Below are 18,712 nucleotides of genomic sequence, written 5' to 3'. Positions count from 1 at the left end.
AGTCATTTGGAGTCAAAGTTCGTATTTCCTTAACATTACCCTTAGTTTGCCTTCCCTTCCATGATTGATTAAGTTCTACCCAAGACTGGAAGACTGTCCAGCTGACCGACTTTTCAATAGGCATGGTTTTTGTTTATTGATGTCTCTGCCCAGCCTCTCACTGCTTTTATTATTCTGCCAGATGTGGCTCATAGACTCCTTCCTTTCCCTTCCTGTCCCTCACAGCCCCTCTCTCCCCTACCAAATCCAGCACGGAGCCTGTCCTATCTTAGGTGCCTAGGAAATGCTCTTTCCGTTTTCTTTCTTAGGAACTTATTTAACACCTCTTATCAGGTTTGGTGCTAGGGGCTTAAAGACCCAACACATGGCTCCAGACTTTAGGTGATCACACGTGTTCTCCATGGCCATGTGAGTCTGATGATTGCCGTATTGAAAGCACGTCCACGGAGCACTGACAATGGGGAGGAAATAGTTCCTAGGTCTTCCTGATGGGTTAGGAAAGACAATTTGGGGAGGGTGTTGGTGACAGAAACCTAAAAGCAAGGAGAACCTGGCTGCAGAAGTGGAGATGCCATTTCCCTAATGATTAGTGATATAGAGCATCTTTTCATGTGTTTGTTGGCCATCTGTATGTCTTCATTGGAGAAATGTTTATTTAGGTCTTCTACCCATTTTTGGATTGGGTTGTTTGTTTTTTTGATATTGAACTGCATGAGCTGTTTGTATTGTGGACACAGGGTGGGAAGGGGAGGGTGGGATGAATTGAGAGAGTGGCATGGACATATATACACTACCATGTGTAAAATAGATAGTGGGAAGCAGCCGCATAGCACAGGGAGATCAGCTCGGTGCTTTGTGACCACCTAGAGGGGTGGGATGTGGAGGGTGGGAGGGAAACGCAAGAGGGAGGGGATATGGGGATATATGTATATGTATAGCTGATTAACTTTGTTCTACAGCAGAAAACTAACACACCATTGTAAAGCAATGATAATCTAATAAAGATTATATTAGGAAAAAAAAAAGTGGAGATGCCAGGCAGGATCCCAGTGAGAGGCACACGAGCGTGGGGCATTTGAAAGAACCGTGAGCCGCTAAGCTTGGCTGGACCTAGAAGAAGCGGGAGTGGTAGAAGGTGAGGCTAATGAAAGAAGCAGCAGATCATGAATTTGGAGGCTGTATGGGAAGTGCAGACTTTTATCATGAACCACTGAAGAATTTTGAGCATGGCATGTCACAGTCACATCTGCAGGCTAGAGGGTCACTCCAGTCGCTGTGCTGAGAAGGGAGGGAGGGGGAGAGAGCCTTTCAGGAGGGAGTTCAGAGTTCAAGTGAGAAATGACCATGTTCCGAATCAAGGCAGCAGCAGAGGGCGCCTGATAGCGTGGTGTGGACCATTAGAGAGCTATTTGGGAGGTACACTTGGCTCTGTTAGGTGATGCATATGCAAGAGAAGAATATGCCTTCCAGGTTCCTTCATACCGAAGAGATCCCCCCTCGCTGGAATTGCTGCATGACTTCTTGGGTACAAAGTTGTGTGCCACACATATCCAGGAGCCTGCAACTGTAACGCAGGCTTGATTCCTGGTCAAACTCTCTAGCACACGCTTCTCCCCGCTGAACTCTTAAGGAATTGAATACCATCGCTCACAGAAGCAGAACACTGGCCATGTGTGAATATTGCACTTTTCCTCTTGGGTATGATCTCTATTTTTATTGAACAACTGTCAGTAGACCATGCAGCATTGCCAAAAACACACCGAAAATAGAATGAGGCAATTACCTCAGCACAGATTAACACAGAAAGTAAAATTGCACTTATGTAATGCTCATCCTCCAGGTACCGAGACCAGCCTGCCGCTGATTTCTGTGTGTCTGTTTAAGCATCACAACAGCACCATCCCTGACCACGTCGGAGGGACCGACTCTCTCCAGGATTCCCTCTTCCTGTGTTCTCTAAGCCTTTTCTCAGAGCAGACACCGGAACACCAAGTTGCTCTCAGGGATGAGTTCCCATCGAGACGCTGCAAACACAGAGGGATAATAGTAGCTAAGAACATTTCAGCACTCCTCTGGTGTTTGGGAACTACTTGTCAGTGAACTTCAGGAAAATACTTGTTTTTTTGGAGAACGTCAAGCCTGAGAGGAACTTTGCGGATGACTTAGGCCAATCCTCTAGTTTTCCAGAGGAAATCACTGAAGCCTAGGGGATTAAGTGACTTGACTGTGACTTCCTTTGTCCCTTGAGTTTAGAGAGAGGACTGAAACCTCAGCCTCCAACCCAACAAGGGCATTTCCCCTACACCCCTGGCTTCTTGCAAAGAAACAGGGACGATAGGAAAAGCTTCCCTGTCAAATCCCTAACACCCCCAGTGGGTGGAGAAAACTTTAATGCAAAAGAAGGAAATCAGGACTTCCCTGGTGGCGCAGTGGTTGGGAGTCCGCCTGCCGATGCAGGGGACGCGGGTTCGTGCCCTGGTCGGGGAAGATCCCACATGCCGCGGGAGCGGCTGTGCCCGTGAGCCATGGCCGCTGAGCCTGCGCGTCCGGAGCCTGTGCTCCGCAACGGGAGAGGCCACAGCAGTGAGAGGCCCGCGTACCGCAAAAAAAAAAAAAAAGAAAGAAGGAAACCAACCCCATAATTAGTTACAGCACCGACTCCAGACCAATTAGCAGATATATTGCGCTGGCTTCCATGAGAGCTACAGAAGGAGAAAAGAAAGCCTGCATCAGCCACTAGAGCCTCACATGTGGGTCTGCTGGAATGATCCCATTTGCATAAAATCCAGCTAATAACAAAGATAGCTACAACTAATTGCTAAGGAGGGCCACTTGGGCGACTATTGTTAAGGTCACCCTGCTTTTCCCCCCCCAAATCTCTGGCATTGCAAACTGAGCTGGCTCATTGCAGTCTATTAAACTGTAGTCATAAAATGATTAACCTCACTGCTGGAACTCTGACCACACCTTGTCAGGCCGAATCTTATAGCAGAAAAGTAACAGGGGGGCATGGAAGATAACGGAGATCTTAGGAACAAATGGGATACCTGAGACACCGTGATGATTCTGTCCTATGCACCTAGGTCCCTATTATTTTAGTTAGAGAGAGAGAGGCTGTTTGCCAAATACATTGATGTCATATACACTATCTCTTGATGTCATATACACTATCTCAATTAATTCTTAAAACCGCCACATGAGAGGATTAGGAGAAAATGTTGTCCCTTATAAGCAGAGAAACTGAGTCAGAAAGGTTTTGAACCTCCCCGTTTGGACCTTCGCAAGTTTAGACCCACTTAAAAAAACTATTCTGCAATCATTTCATACTTACAGAAGAGTTGCAAGTTTAAGCCAGAGCATTCTCATACACCTTTTACCCAGCTTCCCCTAATCTTAACATTTAGCATCACCAGGTGGACCTAACTTTGACAGGTTTTTTGAGACGTAACTCACATATCATATAATTCACCCGTTTAAAGTGTACTGTTCAATGGTTTTTTTAGTACATTAACAGATATGGGTAACCACCACTAGAGTCAATTTTAGAACATTTTCATGACCTCAAAAAGAAACCCCATACCTTTTTTTTTTTTTTTGGCGGTACACGGGCCTCTCACTGCTGTGGCCTCTCCTGTTGCGGAGCACAGGCTCCGGACGCGCAGGCTCAGCGGCCATGGCTCACAGACCCAGCCGCTCCGCGGCATGTGGGATCTTCCCAGACCGGGGCACGAACCCGCGTCCCCTGCATCGGCAGGCGGACTCTCAACCACTGCGCCACCAGGGAAGTCCAACCCCATACATTTTAGCTATCACTTTCCTTCCCCATCCTCCACCCCAACCCTAAGCAACCACTAATCTGTTTTATGTCCCTATAGCTCTCCTGGCCATTTCATATGAATATGATTATACAATATGTAGTCTTCTGTGACTGGATTCTTTCACTTACCATAATGTTTTCAAGGCCCATCCGTGCTGTAGCATGTACAAGTACTTTATTTCTTTTAATGGCCAAATAATATCCACAGTATGGATATAACATATTTTTCTATTTGTCACTTGATGTATATTTGGGTTGTTTCCACCTTTTGGCTTTTATGAATCACGTGGACCTATTCTAGAATCAAACATGGAATCAAAATGTCTACTGTATTGCTAACAAAGCTGATTGGAGAACATGATTTTAGATCTGTAAGGACGTGGAGGGTGTCCTAATATATCACTCTTGAATTAGATTCACTTATCCATCCAGATGCTAATTAAAGACCTTTCCTTGAGGGCAAGTCCTCAAACACATGGCAGGGGGCAGTCCAAACACGCATGGCCTATGGATTTACCATTACCAGAAGGGGGGAATGTAATGGATAATGCTGTTTCTTTCTTCAAATTCATCAAGTCGGTCATTTGACCTGCTCCTCTAGGAATCAGTAGGGGCCAGAGAGATGACTTAGGTTACCCCAGAAGCAGACCCTTGAGATAAAGGTGAGAGTTCAGTTTCTTTGGAAAGTTCTATTAGAGGTCCAGGAAAGTGAAACAAGGAAGCCAATAAAGGCTACACTTTTGAGCTAGTTAGCGTTGCGGATAATTGGGGCACAGTGATGCTGAGGGCCTCTGGGAGACAGTGTGGAACGTGCCTTAGAGTCATAACAGCAGAGGAGCTGTGTGGACTCTCTACCCATCAACTCCCATCAGTCAGTGGGGGAGAGGCAGTCAGACTACCTCTAAACGAGTTAAACTGAAAACACCAGTAAATCATGTTTGCCTCTGTATTTCTGTAGCCTTTGTAATAGACACAGGCAAGTTTTACGAAAGCTCCACCTCCGACCCAGAGGGCCCACTATTGTAGATGTGAAGGTCACAGACTCTTATGGCCCTTCAGTGCCAGGCTTTCTTCTCCGATTCACTAATCAAAAGTTATGAATATAGCTTCTGATCCCTTCTCTCTCCTCTGCTTTTTTTATTGGCTCTCAAGATAAGGCAGGGGCAGCAACCAGTCAGCTCTTCACATTAAGCAGCATATTTTGCTGAGCTGGGACTTGACTCCTAGTTGCTACAAAACAAATCTAAGTTTATATGAAAGGTGACAAACTCCATGCCCTGTCATTTATTCTTTTTATAGCATGCGCGATACCAAGAGTCAGCAAGTCTTGTTGATTACGTGAATCGACTAGAGCAGAAAGCATCCTAGTGTAGAGATTTCCTGTGTCCATAGTTAGAAATTGTTTGTTTTAATGAAGAGAAAACTAATTCCACTGCTTCTGATTACTACATACATTTTTACAAAGAAACCCATAATCCCAGTATTAAGAGGGATAAACACAGTTTATCCCTCTTAATACTGGAGTGCATATTACTCTAGACAGGAGTCTAAATACATATAGATGTAATAAAAAGGTATTATACTTTAAACTCATTTTTAAACATTTAACGATTGCCAAAGAAAAACATATGGAGATTTTGCTATGCCCTAGGCACTGCGCTAAGTTCTTCATAAATACTATTTCATTTAAAGTACAACACTGTGAGAGAAATAACATCAACCCAATTATTGGAGGTCACGGTCATGGCTGGCACGTTGAAATGTCTGACTCTAAACTGAGATCTGTCCATTCCAGATTTTAATTTTCACTATTCTCTCATCCCTGCAGCTGATTTTTTCAATTAAAATTGTATTATAACCATCACTCCTGACAATATTCACCTATCCACTACAACAACAGTTGAATGTCTGACTAATACTCCATTTATAGTTCTTCAAAATATTTCACCATTTCTCTCTTGTTAAGACATTTGAGTTCGGTCTTGTTTGTTTTGAATTTTCTACTAGTACCAATATAAACAACGGCAATAAATACCCGGTCGATAAATCTTGTTGTACATCCTCAATTACTTCCTGAGGATGAATTTCTAGAAATAGAGTCATCGGGGCAATGACATACAAACATTTTATGCTTTCCATAGTAAAACTTCCCTTCAGAAAAACTATACCAAATTACACACCTGCCATTTATTGATCTGTGAATTCATTTAAAACAAAACAAAAAACCCCCAAATAAACGAAACTACAACCTTTCCAATCTCAGTATCATCTTAGAAATAGAAAAGATCTTAGGAGTCTTTTTTTTTTTTTTTTTTCTAATCTCCTACACATTATGGACCTTTTTCACAGTGCATACCTGGTCTGGGGTATCTGTCCTATAATTCACAGAAAGTGGAGACAGAGAAGAATGATTTAAAATATCCCTAAAGCACAAACAGTCAGCAATGAAATACTGCTCTAACAGTTCAAAAATGCATCCAGAATAGGAGAGACTCATGGGGAAATGAGGAGATCGTGGCGGGATTCCAACATACTTGACACAGGTCACAAAATGATAACGATTTTCTGGTCCTTCTCCACCTGGAATGGGTTTGCTTTAGGTTTTGGCGGCTGAGTACATACCACTTGCCCTATGCAGTTGTGCAACAGCTCGGTTTTCTTTGCCTTTGGAGATTCCACAAACAGAGGTAGGGTGGTCAGTGGGAGAAGAAGATTGTTTAGAAACAAAAATGAATTAAAGAGTGTTACATTTCTAGGTCATAGGGGCTGTGAGTTTAACTTTTTGTGTCTTCTCTTCCACCCAAACTCTGAAAAATTTCATCGCTGAGTCCCTTTAATTTTAGAGACACTGGGATTTAGCTGTGTTTGAAGGAGAAAGTGACCTTCCGCTGGTTAAGCTTTCCTTGAGTACGTTACCATTAGATACAAAACATGGCTGGATGTTGCAGTGGAAAAAAAAAAATAATACAGGTCAGTGAAGCAATAGAAATCTATAAAAAAATCTATAAATATGTAAATTCTGCGAATGATTGGCAAATACAACTGTGACAGCAAAGAGGAGGAAAGATTAATTCTACCTGGTGAGGGGATGAGGATAGGGGTGGAAAAGAAGGTTGTATCTGTAGACCGTGGCAAGGCCGGGTCCTATGGACCTTTTTTTTTTTTCTTCTTTGGGTGTAGATCTGATAAAGAATTGCAATCATGAAACAGGAACATTATGAATACCAATAATTTGCTTTAATCGTACACACACTTTCTTCGGGGACATACAGACTCCATTTCGGCTGCACGCTCAAAGTCATCCTGGAAGAGGAAGGAAAAATTGAAATTTCTCACACCTCCTCTGCTTTGGGAAACTGGATTGATTGGGGGTAGGGCTCAGGGTCCAGGACTCAGTCCCAAAACTTTGGGCTTCAGGAGCTGCAGGGGACCATTCTGGGGTCTATCTTGTAGTCTTCGGGGCGGGGGTATCCCACTTTATTCACCCTACCGCAAAATCGCCTAGCGCAATACTTAGCACCCGGTTAAGCAATGGTTTGTCCGAAGGATTTCATGCATCAGCCTTTTTCCCTGTTAGAGGACCATTCCCCTATCAGCACGTTATGCATCCTCTAGCCAGCTCGGCTTATCTCCGATCTCCAGAGTTAGAAAAGCAGGGAAAGCATCGGCCCGGAGTACCCTGAGAGTGGGGCTCTGCCGGGGGGCGGGGGGGCCGGGGGAGGGAGGGAGGGCGGCGAAGGCGGCGGGCCGAGCGAACACTCCCACCTCAGCTCCCTCCCCCCGCAGCAATCGCCCAACCCCCGCCCTCTCTCTCCATCCCGGACCACCGCCCGGGAGGCGGGAGAGTGGCGCCCGCGCCGCCGAGGCTGGGTCCGGCGGTCACGTTCGTCCCCTGCAGCTTTTGCAGTCCCCTCCTCCCTCCTCCCCGGCCCGGGTCTGGAGGCGATTCCCCTCTAGCGACTGAGCCGAGCGTTTCTGGGCGAGCGGCGCTTCGCCCCCTCCCGGCTTTGTCTCCTCCTCCGGCGAGGCTACGGGCCCGGAGCAGGGTCTGCAGCGGCCGCCGCAGCGGCGAGAGCCCAGCGGTGCCTCCCGGCGCGGCCGCCCGGGGCCGCACCCTCTCTCGGCGGAGGCGCCGGAGGACAGCGGCCCAGCCACGCACCGCCCGCGTCCCGCGCACCAACGCCGCAGCCGCCGCGGGAGAACCAGCCCACCCGGCCGGCCGGGTCGGAGGCCGGCAGCCCCGCTGGCAGTCGGGTGGGGACGGCGGCTGCTACGGGTCTGGCAGTGCTCCCCGCGCTGCGAGGATGGAGCAGCCACCCCGGCCGCGGACCGGCGCAAGGTAAGGTGCAGCCGCCTGTTGCTTTTCGCAAAGCGCGGCATCGTCCCCTCGGCCCGGGCGCCTAGGCCATCCCTCCCGGCACCGGTAGAGGACAACTATCACCCCATTTCTGAGCCTTGTCCAACCCCCGCCCCCTCCCGGTTCCCTGGCGCAGATCCTTGGAGAGATTCCCTCCTGGCGAGTTGGGGGCGGGGGTGGGTGGTCTACCCTCTTTGCTCGCGTGCCGCTGGCTGCAGTGCAACAGTCTGCAAACTTTTGTGCCCCCTCCCTGCGTGCTGCTCAGCCAGTGCGGTGCAAGTTGCGTGTCCAGTTCTCGCTTGCGCCCTTCCCCCACTCCTCTCCCCACCCCAACCCCGAACCTCCCCTCGCCCTAGGCATCTGCCTGTTTCTCCGTGCGTTCTTGCCAGTCGACTTTTCGCTCCCTGCAGCTCCCGCTAGAGAGGCGAGGGTTTGGGACCCAGCGGGGCTGATCCTGCCTGTAGGGGTTGAGTGGGAGCGGAGATGGAGAGGTAGTATAGGTGGGACGTGGGGGAAGGCTTCCCCCGCCCCTGGGGCTCCGTCCGGCGCGGCGGGAGTCGGCCCGCTCTTCCATTTGCCACCTCCAGCTCGGGAATGAACCCCCTGGAGTGGCTCGAGGCTGTGCGCCGTGGGAAGGCAAGTGCAGCTGCGGGTGGGTGAAGTAAGTGGTTAGGGGAGGGACAGGGTGCTGGTGAGGCGGGGGGAGGAAGCTGAGGATGGGTATGGATCTGGTTGAGGGTGGACCAAAAGGCTCTGCTAAAGGGGGCGAGGGGCCGGCCCCAGGCCGCCTTCAGACGTGGAGGAAAAGGAATTTGAGCCTGGGGGGGGGGGGGCGGGTGCGTACAGACAGATGGCGGAGGGGTTGATACCTGAGAAAAGCAGAGGGGCAGACCCGAGCTCTGGAATGCCGGGCCCCGGAGGCCTTGGGAAGGCAGGCTTCTGGGTGCCTGGGATGGGGCGACCTTTCTCCCCGGGAGAAACAGACCTCCCGATTCTGTGTACGTTGGCATCTTGGGCGGTGACTGAGTGGTCAGATCAGGGACCAGGGGAGCTTTTCCCTGCTCGAAGAGGACCCCCGTGTCCCCTCCTTTCTCCGACACCGGCTTCCACACCCTTCCACTTCCCACGCCCACAGTCCCTGCCCCGCGCCGGGGAGTTAGGGATGTTTCCACGGCCGCAGGGTGGGAAGGGGATTCCGGTACTCCGGCGGCAGGCTTGGGTGGTGGGTTGGGGATAGTCCCAGCGCCTGGCGAGTAGACCTCGGTCCCAACTGGTTGGAGGACAGCGCAGGGGGCGGAGGCTGCAGTGGGAGCCCCCGCCCCCCCTCTCCCGCCCTTCCCCACCTCGCACCTGGGCGGAGCGAGGGACCCGGGGAGCCCCAGACGCCCGGGAGGCTCGGTAGCGCGGCACGGAAGGGCGTGCGGCGAAACGCAGGGCGCTGGGCTAAGGAGTGTGAGCATCGGGTGAGGGGAGGCCTGGCTCTCAGACCCGGGGCCCCAGGCAGAGGTTTGTCTGCCCAGCTCTCAGCCCCCCAGGTAGATCCTCTGGTTGTTGCAGACGCTTTGGCGGATGCGGAAAGGCGAGGCGCTTTCCTCCTTTGCACCCCAGCAATCTGGAAGGGGGCCTAGACTGCTGTGGCGAGGCAAGGGCAGTTCCTGGGATCCACTGATGCTGGCGGGGAACACCCCGGGCTGTCAAAGGCCTGGAAGCACCTTATTTAACCTTTCTCTCCCTGAGGAGGTGCACGCCCCTCTCAAAGTGGCGCCTTGGGCTGAGAATCCAATTCCCGGCTGGTTCCAACTGGCTCCATAGGAGGCGAATTTGGAGGTTGCGTAGGTCAGGAGCCCCATAAATCCCTCTGGTCCTTCCTGTGCAGCTCTCCCACGTGCAGGCTTTGAGGGGCACCACCGGCTCTGCGGTTGCCCTGCGGACATCTTCTGCTCTCCGGACCCGAGCTGGGAGAAAGCAGAGCTCAGCGCAGTCCCCTTTTCTGGGCCCTACGCCCTGGCCAGACCCTTCCGGAAGAGACGTCGACTGGCCAGGGCTCCGGAGGAATCCTGAGTTCGGTCACTCCCATCCGGGCCCCCCCTGCAGCCGCGAGCTCCCTGTCTCCCTACAGCAAGCTCCGGAGTCCCAGGCAGCGGATAGGGGATGCCCTCGGAACAGGCTGGGGTGCACCTGCTGAGCGCAAACTCCACACCCTCCCAGGCCAGGCGTCGAGGGGGATAGAGCGTTGGCCTCCTCCGAATTCCCTGGATAACTGAGGTAGGATCCCAGAATTAAGTCCCTCACTCGGCACCACTGAACTTTGGACACCCGAGGACCTGGTTCTTTCTGGGTGCTTGTCGCCTGGTTTTGTGCTTGGGCCACTTGCTTTGCCTGTAGAAACAGATTGGAACGTGTCCCTTGGCGACTCTTGAAGGAAGACTTAAAATCCACACCAAGGTGGTTTTTTTTTTTCAGATTGCTGAGCTATTCTGGGGAGACAGGTAGTAATAATAACCACCAGCATTCGCATTTACTCTGTACCAGGCTCTAAAGATTTCATTCATGGGCACTAAGCCTCACAACAACCCTGGAAGGTAGTTATTACTCCCGTTTTATTGGTGGGGAAACTAAGCCATGGAGAAATTAATTTCTTTGCTCATTGTCACCCAGCCAGTAAGTGGTGGGACTGGTTAGAGAACACTGGTGTGTCCCCTTCTTTGAACCCATTTGGTACCAAAGAACCTTTGTCCCAGGGAAGCAGGGGTGAGGCCCCCCGTTTTCTACTCAAACCCCAGGCCATGCTGGCGGTGCCATCCTTGCACTGGAGGCCCAGTGTAGCTGTGACCCTGGGGAGACGGATGGTGCATATCCCCCCTCAGAGCCCCACGGGGCGCACCTCCAGAGGATGGGATCCTGGCACCGGAAGCAGATTTAGGGAATTGGCTGCTGGCACTGGATTTCTTTTCTGAATCTTCTGGAGGACATTCCCTTTGTAAACGTGAGGAGAAATGGAAGGGGGATCCGAATGTGAGCAGGGCTCTGCTCTAGGGACACACGCTGTAGACACAGTATTCTGCAAATGAGTCCCTTTCTAGTGACTGAATCACAGAACATTAGAGTCGGCTCAGGTATCACCCATCCCAATCCAGAAGCCGGGAGGGGCCTTCTTGATGTGGTCAGGGCCACACGGTGTGTTTCTGGTACCACTAGTACTAGACCCACTGTCTTCTGACCCGTGGTCAAAATAAGCTCTGTTTATGCATGTATAGATTAGGTTCACTGTGGCTGTTTTCAGCATCTTAGAATTAATTCATGAAAATTTAATTAGGGAAACGCTTGTTTATTTAAAAAGTAGACCCTTTTGCTGATTTCTCATAAATGCCTCCATCTGCATAACCAGAAAAAGCCGCTATCATATAGTGGATAAGCCACCACAAATGTGTGTCTTTTGCCAAACATTGCAGTATGCTACTGATAAGCCTTCCAATAAAAAAATTAACTAACCATGCAACCCTTTAGATGATTCTAAACAAAATTTAATGGATTCTCAACCATTTTAGCCAAGTTCTTCTGTTAAGTTGAGTGGCTCTGTCCTGCCCCAAACCCAATTATTTGTGAAAATAAGAAAATGTTGGGGCTTCCCTGGTGGCGCAGTGGTTGAGAGTCCGCCTGCCGATGCAGGGGACGCGGGTTCGTGCCCTGGTCGGGGAAGATCCCACATGCCGCGGGAGCGGCTGTGCCCGTGAGCCATGGCCGCTGAGCCTGCGCGTCCGGAGCCTGTGCTCCGCAACGGGAGAGGCCACAGCAGTGAGAGGCCCGTGTACCACCAAAAAAAAAAAAAAAAAAAAAAAAAAAAAGTTGGACCTCAGAGGGAAAAATCCTTTTGCATGCAATGAGATGATTTGGTGTTATTTCTTCGGGATTTCTGACCATTGCGTTAAACTTTAGGCCGATGTCAATTTGAGGCAAAATCACATCTTTCTAGTGGACATACTTGAGGCTCAGAAAGGGGAAAGTAATTCTTTGTCCCTTTCTCACTCCCTGAGTCCCTTTAACAAAGGGGACTTTCTCTAGCAGTTTAGGGATTCCATATGCCCCTAGGCATTCTTGTAGGACAGAATTCTGATTTCTAAGAGCATCCTATGTCTTTTCTCTGTAGCTACAATACTAGGATGTTCTCCCCCTGGAGCTGAACCAACAAAAAGTCAGTAAACAGAGAGGGGAATTGGGAAAGCCTGTTTCTCAGAGTCACATTGTGTGTGTGTGTTTGGGGGGTGGGCGGTAGCTAAGAGTTACAGGCGGAGGGTGGAAATTTGGTGCCTGTTATGTCACCTGAAATAAGATTTCCATCCCTGATGCTGTGCTAAACGAGGACAGAGGCCCTCGGGCAGTGATGAGTAGGTTTGGGGTGAAGGAGGAAGAGGTGAGGATGAGGGGTATGGAAAGGAGGCTTGGCTGATGAAGGGCCTTGGGGTGGCAGAGATGACCCCGGAGAGCCTGCACTGAGAGATGCTGTCCTTCCCCCCCTTCCCCTCCTACCCACCTCCTCAGTCCGCCATCTGTGTTGGGTTGACTGATCTGAATCCCAGCGTCCTCAGTTATCTCAGGGGAAGCGTTCACTTTCTAGAGAATTCATTAGAAACGCATATTGTTTTTATGTAAGGAGGGGAAAATGTGCACAGATGCCTCAGTCCTCAGGGAGAGCCCTGAACCTCAGATCATCCCAGAAGGGTGATCTTCTGAAGGTGGGGATACCGCTTTAGTTGGATTACTGCAGTGTTAGAGAATAAAAGATGTGGCATTGAAATCAGGTGTGACAACGTCCCAGAGAAATGGTTTCTTTTTTGGGAACCTCAGGAAGAAGAATTCTTTTGCACCTGGGCAGAATCCTGGTTTCCAATTCCTAGCTTTTCAGGGGTGTCAGGGAGTTAGCTGTATCCTTATCCCATGAGTGTGGTCTATACCCCCTCTACTTACTTACTCATTCCTGTGTGGCCCACATAACACTTCTAATGGGGCAATTGGTTGGGGGTGTATTTATTTTAATCATATAAACACAAGTTTGTTGACAGAATAACAATTATTATTAAGCAACAGGCTCTGGGCAAAGGTTATTAAAAAAACGAAACCTTTTTATTCAGAACACAATGAATAAATATTTGTATGCAATACACAGTAAGAAGTATTGATAGGAGTTTTGGTTTTGGTGAGATACTTAAAAATAAAAGAGAATCAAGAACCAGAGCATCTGAACTTGACCAATTTTTAATAACAAGAGAAGCCAAATAATAAGAATCTGTGGGATTTGAAGAGGATAGCAGGGGGAAGAAAAGAAAAAGAAAACATAAGCAAGTAGAACCTGAGAAGCTATTCCCTCATGGATTTTATTTTAAATAAAAACATAATATCTTAATCTATGTTTAGATTTGAATAATCCATAGGATTAATAGCGTTAGTATTTTATCTTCAGATTGTGGCTTCCATGAGCTTTATTCTACAAGTGACCGGGAACCATGATGGCAGCCCTTGTACCTGCCATACTAGTATCTACCTACCTGTGCTTTGTAAAAACCTGGTGAATTAATACATCACAACATGACATATGAAATGACCATTTGATATAAGAATGAAGTCTGCAACCGTCTCAAGAGCTGACAGGCCTGGAACATATTTTCCCAAAGTGAATAAGCTAAGAGTAAGGGCTGTATAATTCATTAAAAAAAAAAAGAAAAAATACAAGAATACATATTGAAAAAGAACCACCGGGATAAAAACAAGATTTTTCTCTTTCAGAGGATAAATTAACAGATAAGTTTATAAAATTTATGGTTTCAATTTCTCCTAAGCTCTCTGAGATGCCTTTTATATTAATACTTGTCCGGTGACAGTTTTTGAAAAAGGATTTAAGACACTTTTTGAAAAAGGATTTATGCCTTTTTAAAAAATTTATTTTATTTGTTTATTTTTGGCTGTGCTGGGTCTTTGTTTCTGCGCGCGGGCTTTCTCTAGTTGCGGTGAGCGGGGGCTACTCTTCGTTGCGATGCACGGGCTTCTCATTGCGGTGGCTTCTCTTGTTGCAGAGCACAGGCTCTAGGCACGCGGGCTTCAGTAGTCGTGGCATGTGGGCTCAGTAGTTGTGGCTCGCGGGTTCTAGAGCGCAGGCTCGGTAGTTGTGGAGCACGGGCTTAGTTGCTCTGCATCATGTGGGATCTTCCCGGACCAGGGATGGAACCCGTGTCCCCTGCATTAGCAGGCAGATTCTTAACCACTGCGCCACCAGGGAAGCCGTGTGCCTTTTATTAGAAGTGAAATGGAAAACAAATATAAAAAATAAAATATTGTGAGTCATTCTCAAGCATGGAATAATACAAATTTAGATTGGTTTCCTTCTTTCTTTCTTCTTCTTCCTCTTTTTTTTCTTTTTAGGTCACTGATAGAATTTTCATTCTGCATGTAAATAATCAGTACCTTGCTGGCAGAGACAGCTGGACAAACATTTCCCCTGGTAGTAGCCGGAAGAAGGCACAGGGCACTTGTATATTTGTCCAGAACTAAAGCGCGAAGGTCCTGGCTTCCCCTCTAGTTTTTTAACCTCAGTTCTGGTCTAGAAAAGCAGTCCTTGCATAGGCCTGCATACAGCGGGCTCACCCTGGTAGCAGTGACTAAGCAGTATCCCTTCCTTGGCTACACTGGGAATTTATGCTCTGAGGAGGATCCTGGTCCAGCTTGCTGACCTTCCCTAGACATCTGGTCATGAGCAATTACCAAGCAGGAATGTTTCCCATCCTTTCTACAGATTATATTTAAGCTTGGGTTGGCAAAGTCGCGTCATCTCCTGCCGTGGAGTGTTTTGTAGTCATTTATTTGGGTGGTCGGTCTGTGTTTTAGTTGCTTCTCAAAAACACTTCCTACCAACAAAATTAATACCCCTCCCCAACGAAAGGTATAATGTAGACTCTTGGTGCTCAAAGCATCTGCTACAAAACTCATGAGAGAGGGATGGCTGAGAGCCAGCCAGGTCAGGAGGCCCAGGAGAGAGGCCACAGAGAAGCAGTGGGGGGGGGGGGGTGGGTAGGAGAGAAAGCGGGTAGGAGGGGCAAACATCAGGGGAAATGGGCCACCCAAAGGAAGGGGGCCCAGCGGTTAATACAGGAAGACTGAGAGATACTTGCTAAAAGCCAAATCCAAAGGATAAGGAAAAAAGGCGTAAAAATAAGAGAAGATGAAGAAAGCTAATGGGTGTGATAAAGGCCTGAAGAAGAGGTGTACAAGTTATTAATAATGCACCTAAATAATTCCTCAAGGTCTAGACCAACCCAAAGGCAAGCTGAGACCTCAGCCAGAGGGCAGGCTGTCTTTCCCACACTCCCTGTCCTTGGTAAATGTGGCTTCTCCGTCACCAGGCCCAGGGCTCTTAATCTTATTTATGCCATGGTGCCCTTTGGCAGTCTGACACATTTAGGGAGCCTAGAATGATGTGTTTAGATCTATAAATGGCAGTACATAAGATTATAACACGAGCCGTGTAAACCATTGTGACCTACTAGTGTACGCACAGCAAGATCTGATGGTGGACCCGTGGGATGAGTATAATGCTGCTGTGGGTGACTGCAGACCTGCACCGTGATAGGAAAACATCCCACCTGTATGTTTGGGTGGCAACATCGCCGCTCCCGGTACTGTGCTCAAGGCTTGTGGCCTGCATTTATAACAGAGTGAAACGCTAAATTGTCGTTCAACATTAGTAAACAAATTCATGACTTTCGTCCCATTCGGGTTCCTGGATTGCTTGAATCCTCTTGATAGATGCCTTGGAGGTCTGCGACTGGGGTGACCATATCATTCATGACCGGGATACTTTTGAGAGTAAAAGGGGGTATGGTTGTTCCTCTAAGAAGTGGGTGTGAATTGGGACGGACCTGGGCAAATTGTAGCACAGGGGCCCTCAGCTGTGGAGACCTCCTTGGGGTCTGTCTTCCTAGATGAGTTTTCACTTCTCTGGCCCAAGGAATTGGCATTATCCGCCCTATTCCTAGGGGTCACCCTCGTAGATTCTGATGGGCATTGGGAAGTGGAGAACAGCTCTAGGTGAAAGGAGCCACGTGTCAGGGCCACGGCCGGGCGATGGGATGCCTTTGTGAGAACTGGAAAATGGGCTTCCTTGGAGCAGCTGCGGCTTCTGGCTCCTGGCTGGGTGAACACGGGCCTGCATTTCATTGCCCACTGGCTGTCTTGGCCGCATGTCCTGAAGCCTCGGCCAATTTCTCCTGAAGTGAGGTTGAATTATTAGAGTACGGTACATTTCAGCCCACAGTGTCAACTTCTCCCAACAGTTTTTTTTTTTCAAAGCAGAGCTGCCACAATGGCTTTTCAAGGTTCACTTCCTGTCCCTACCCACTTCTTACTCATCAGGAAGTGACGTCAGTGTGGGCAGGTGGATGGAGACCCATGGGAAGAGGCCAGGATCTGGAGAATTCTTAAACTGGATCATAAGGCCTCGAGTGACGGAGACGGACCGAGGTCACGGAGTGGTCCCTAAGCACGTGGTTCATGTTGTCCTGTGCTGGGGGAAGATGACAGCAGGTCCCTGAGCCTGGGGATCGCCGTGCGTCTGTCTGTGCCGACTGGTGAAGTGGAACCTGCTTAGTAGAAAAGAAGTCTCTTCTAAGAAAGCCTTTGACTCTGCAGGGGGGATGCGGCATCTCAGGAACCTTGTCTTTATGTGCATGTAGAGCATTTGGTCAGGAGCCGGGCAACCAGCTTTGGCCCTAACCAGCTTGGTGGTGATGGGCTGGTTAGGATGACTGCTCTCTGCTCCCTTTCCTCAGACAGAGGACGCTTGCAAGCTAGATGGTTTCTAAAGCCCCTTCCAGTGCGGTGGTCTGCGAGGGCATTTTTTAATTTATACTCCATTCGCTGGCCTTCGTCTTTAAGCGGGTCCAGGCTCACTTTCTTGCTCAGAGCTTCCAGACCCTACGTACCACAGATCCAACAATGACAGATGGAGACACTCTGCCATCCTTAGGGTCTGTGACTAGAGTGAGGGGATGGGGGTGGGAAGAGTAGCTGGGAGGCAAAGGGATAGACTAGGAAAGCAGTGGACCAACTGATAACTTTGCAACAATAATAATCGCTCAGGAGAGCTGGAGGGAAGATGAGTTCCTAAAATTTTGACTGTGTGTTCATCTGTGTCTAACTCTTTATAACCATGTAATCATGTCAGTCCCTGCTAAACACTTTTCAGTTCCTCCTGGTCGTCTCCAGGAGGATTACATCCTTACGATGGTTTAATAGGTCCTTCGTCACCCGGTCCTGCCTGTCTCTCCATCTGTCATTTTCCTGGGCACACCTACGCCCTGGTGTGTTCGAGCTGGTGTGTTAGTACTAGTTAGCAGTGACAAGGCTTCTCACTTCTTCTCTGAAACTCTGCCCTTGGTGATGCCACACGGCAGCCTGAAATCAGCTACGGCAGGGGCATCTACACCACAGAACCTGACAGGCATTATAAAGCAGTGCTGTTTTCCCAGCGAGTCCCTTGTTAAAACTTGACTAGCACACACCACTGCCCCTGCCTCTCCCAAAGACTTGCACTTCCTGCCACAAAAGCTTCTCTTTCCCCTCTCTCCATCTGCTCTTCCGGACTGCTGACAGCTCATCTGTCTTTCTTTCCTTCTCTCTTGCTTTCCCTTCTTCTTCCCCTCCCTCCCCTCCTTCTAAGTGTCCATCCACCTTCTCATATAGAGGCTGCCAGACTCTGTTCTCATCCCTCTTCTGCCACGTCACAGTCGAGTTGAGTGAATCTGGCAGAATTTCCTAACTTTTAATGTGCCTCAGTTTTCTCTACGTAAAATGGGTATAATCATTGGTCGTTGTGAGGCTTAAATGAGTTAATACGTATAAGGTACTGTGAATAGTACGTGATAAGTACCATTTAAAAGTCTTTGTTTCTAGTATTGATCACAGCATTACGGATCGCTTGCTACGTACCCGGCACTGAATATTGCACATAGGAAGAGAGGTTCAACAAAACAAGCACAAGACAAGGTTTAAGAGCCTTGAGCAAAGCCTTCTTCCAGGCATATCAGAATGGACTTCATGGAGTCAGCGGCATTGAAACTGAATCCTGAAAGACTGATGGCAAAAACCCACCAAACTGGCAAGACAGACAGAGGCATCTCAGGAGGAGCAGAGTCACATGAGCACCTGCACACAAGAGGGGACAGCATGGTCTGTTAAGTCTCTGTGTAGCTGAGCGTGAGGGCATGGAGGGAGAGGGGCTCTGATCGTATCTGGGTTATGGTAACATCCACCGGGGAGTCAGCTGCGGTCTCCTCTTATTTCTGCCTTTCTGTTGCCTGCAGCAGTGCGGGTCTGAGCTTCGGATTTGCCCAAAAAATGTCAGACGTCCAGATTTCTATGCGAAAGCTCGTGATGGTAATGGTTAATGGTAGAACGCATTCAATCAAAAAATAAACAAAATTAACAAAACAAAGCCTACCCAGAGGCTATATCCAGTCTCCTCTGGGAGAATGGGATTCTAGGTCCTCAGG

General features: G+C 48.9%; 1 protein-coding gene and 1 long non-coding RNA gene across 6 annotated transcripts in view; one reads left to right on the top strand and one right to left on the bottom strand.

Annotated features, from left to right (window-relative positions):
* Positions 1-7,032: 7,032 nt before the first annotated feature.
* LOC137224612 (uncharacterized) lies at positions 7,033-9,499 on the bottom strand. Its single transcript, XR_010943403.1, has 2 exons — positions 9,044-9,499; positions 7,033-7,120 (listed from the first exon to the last, which is right to left on the bottom strand). It is a non-coding gene; the product is annotated as an uncharacterized lncRNA (long non-coding RNA).
* Positions 8,020-18,712, top strand: part of LRRC3B (leucine rich repeat containing 3B) — a 93,321-nt gene continuing 82,628 nt past the window's right edge. Inside the window, exons 1-2 of one of the 5 annotated variants that reach the window (XM_067737326.1) lie at positions 8,031-8,156; positions 10,051-10,439. The gene's annotated coding sequence lies outside the window, so the exon portion shown is untranslated. Of the gene's footprint in view, positions 8,157-8,256; positions 8,827-10,050; positions 10,440-18,712 lie in introns of those variants that run through there. The other 4 variants (XM_067737324.1, XM_067737325.1, XM_067737327.1 and 1 more) reach the window with 4 other exon arrangements.

The sequence above is a fragment of the Pseudorca crassidens genome, chromosome 5 (assembly GCF_039906515.1).
Source record: "Pseudorca crassidens isolate mPseCra1 chromosome 5, mPseCra1.hap1, whole genome shotgun sequence".
Lineage (NCBI taxonomy): Eukaryota > Metazoa > Chordata > Mammalia > Artiodactyla > Delphinidae > Pseudorca > Pseudorca crassidens.
Note: the sequence above shows the minus strand (reverse complement) of the source record. Positions and strands in the feature narration are given on the sequence as shown.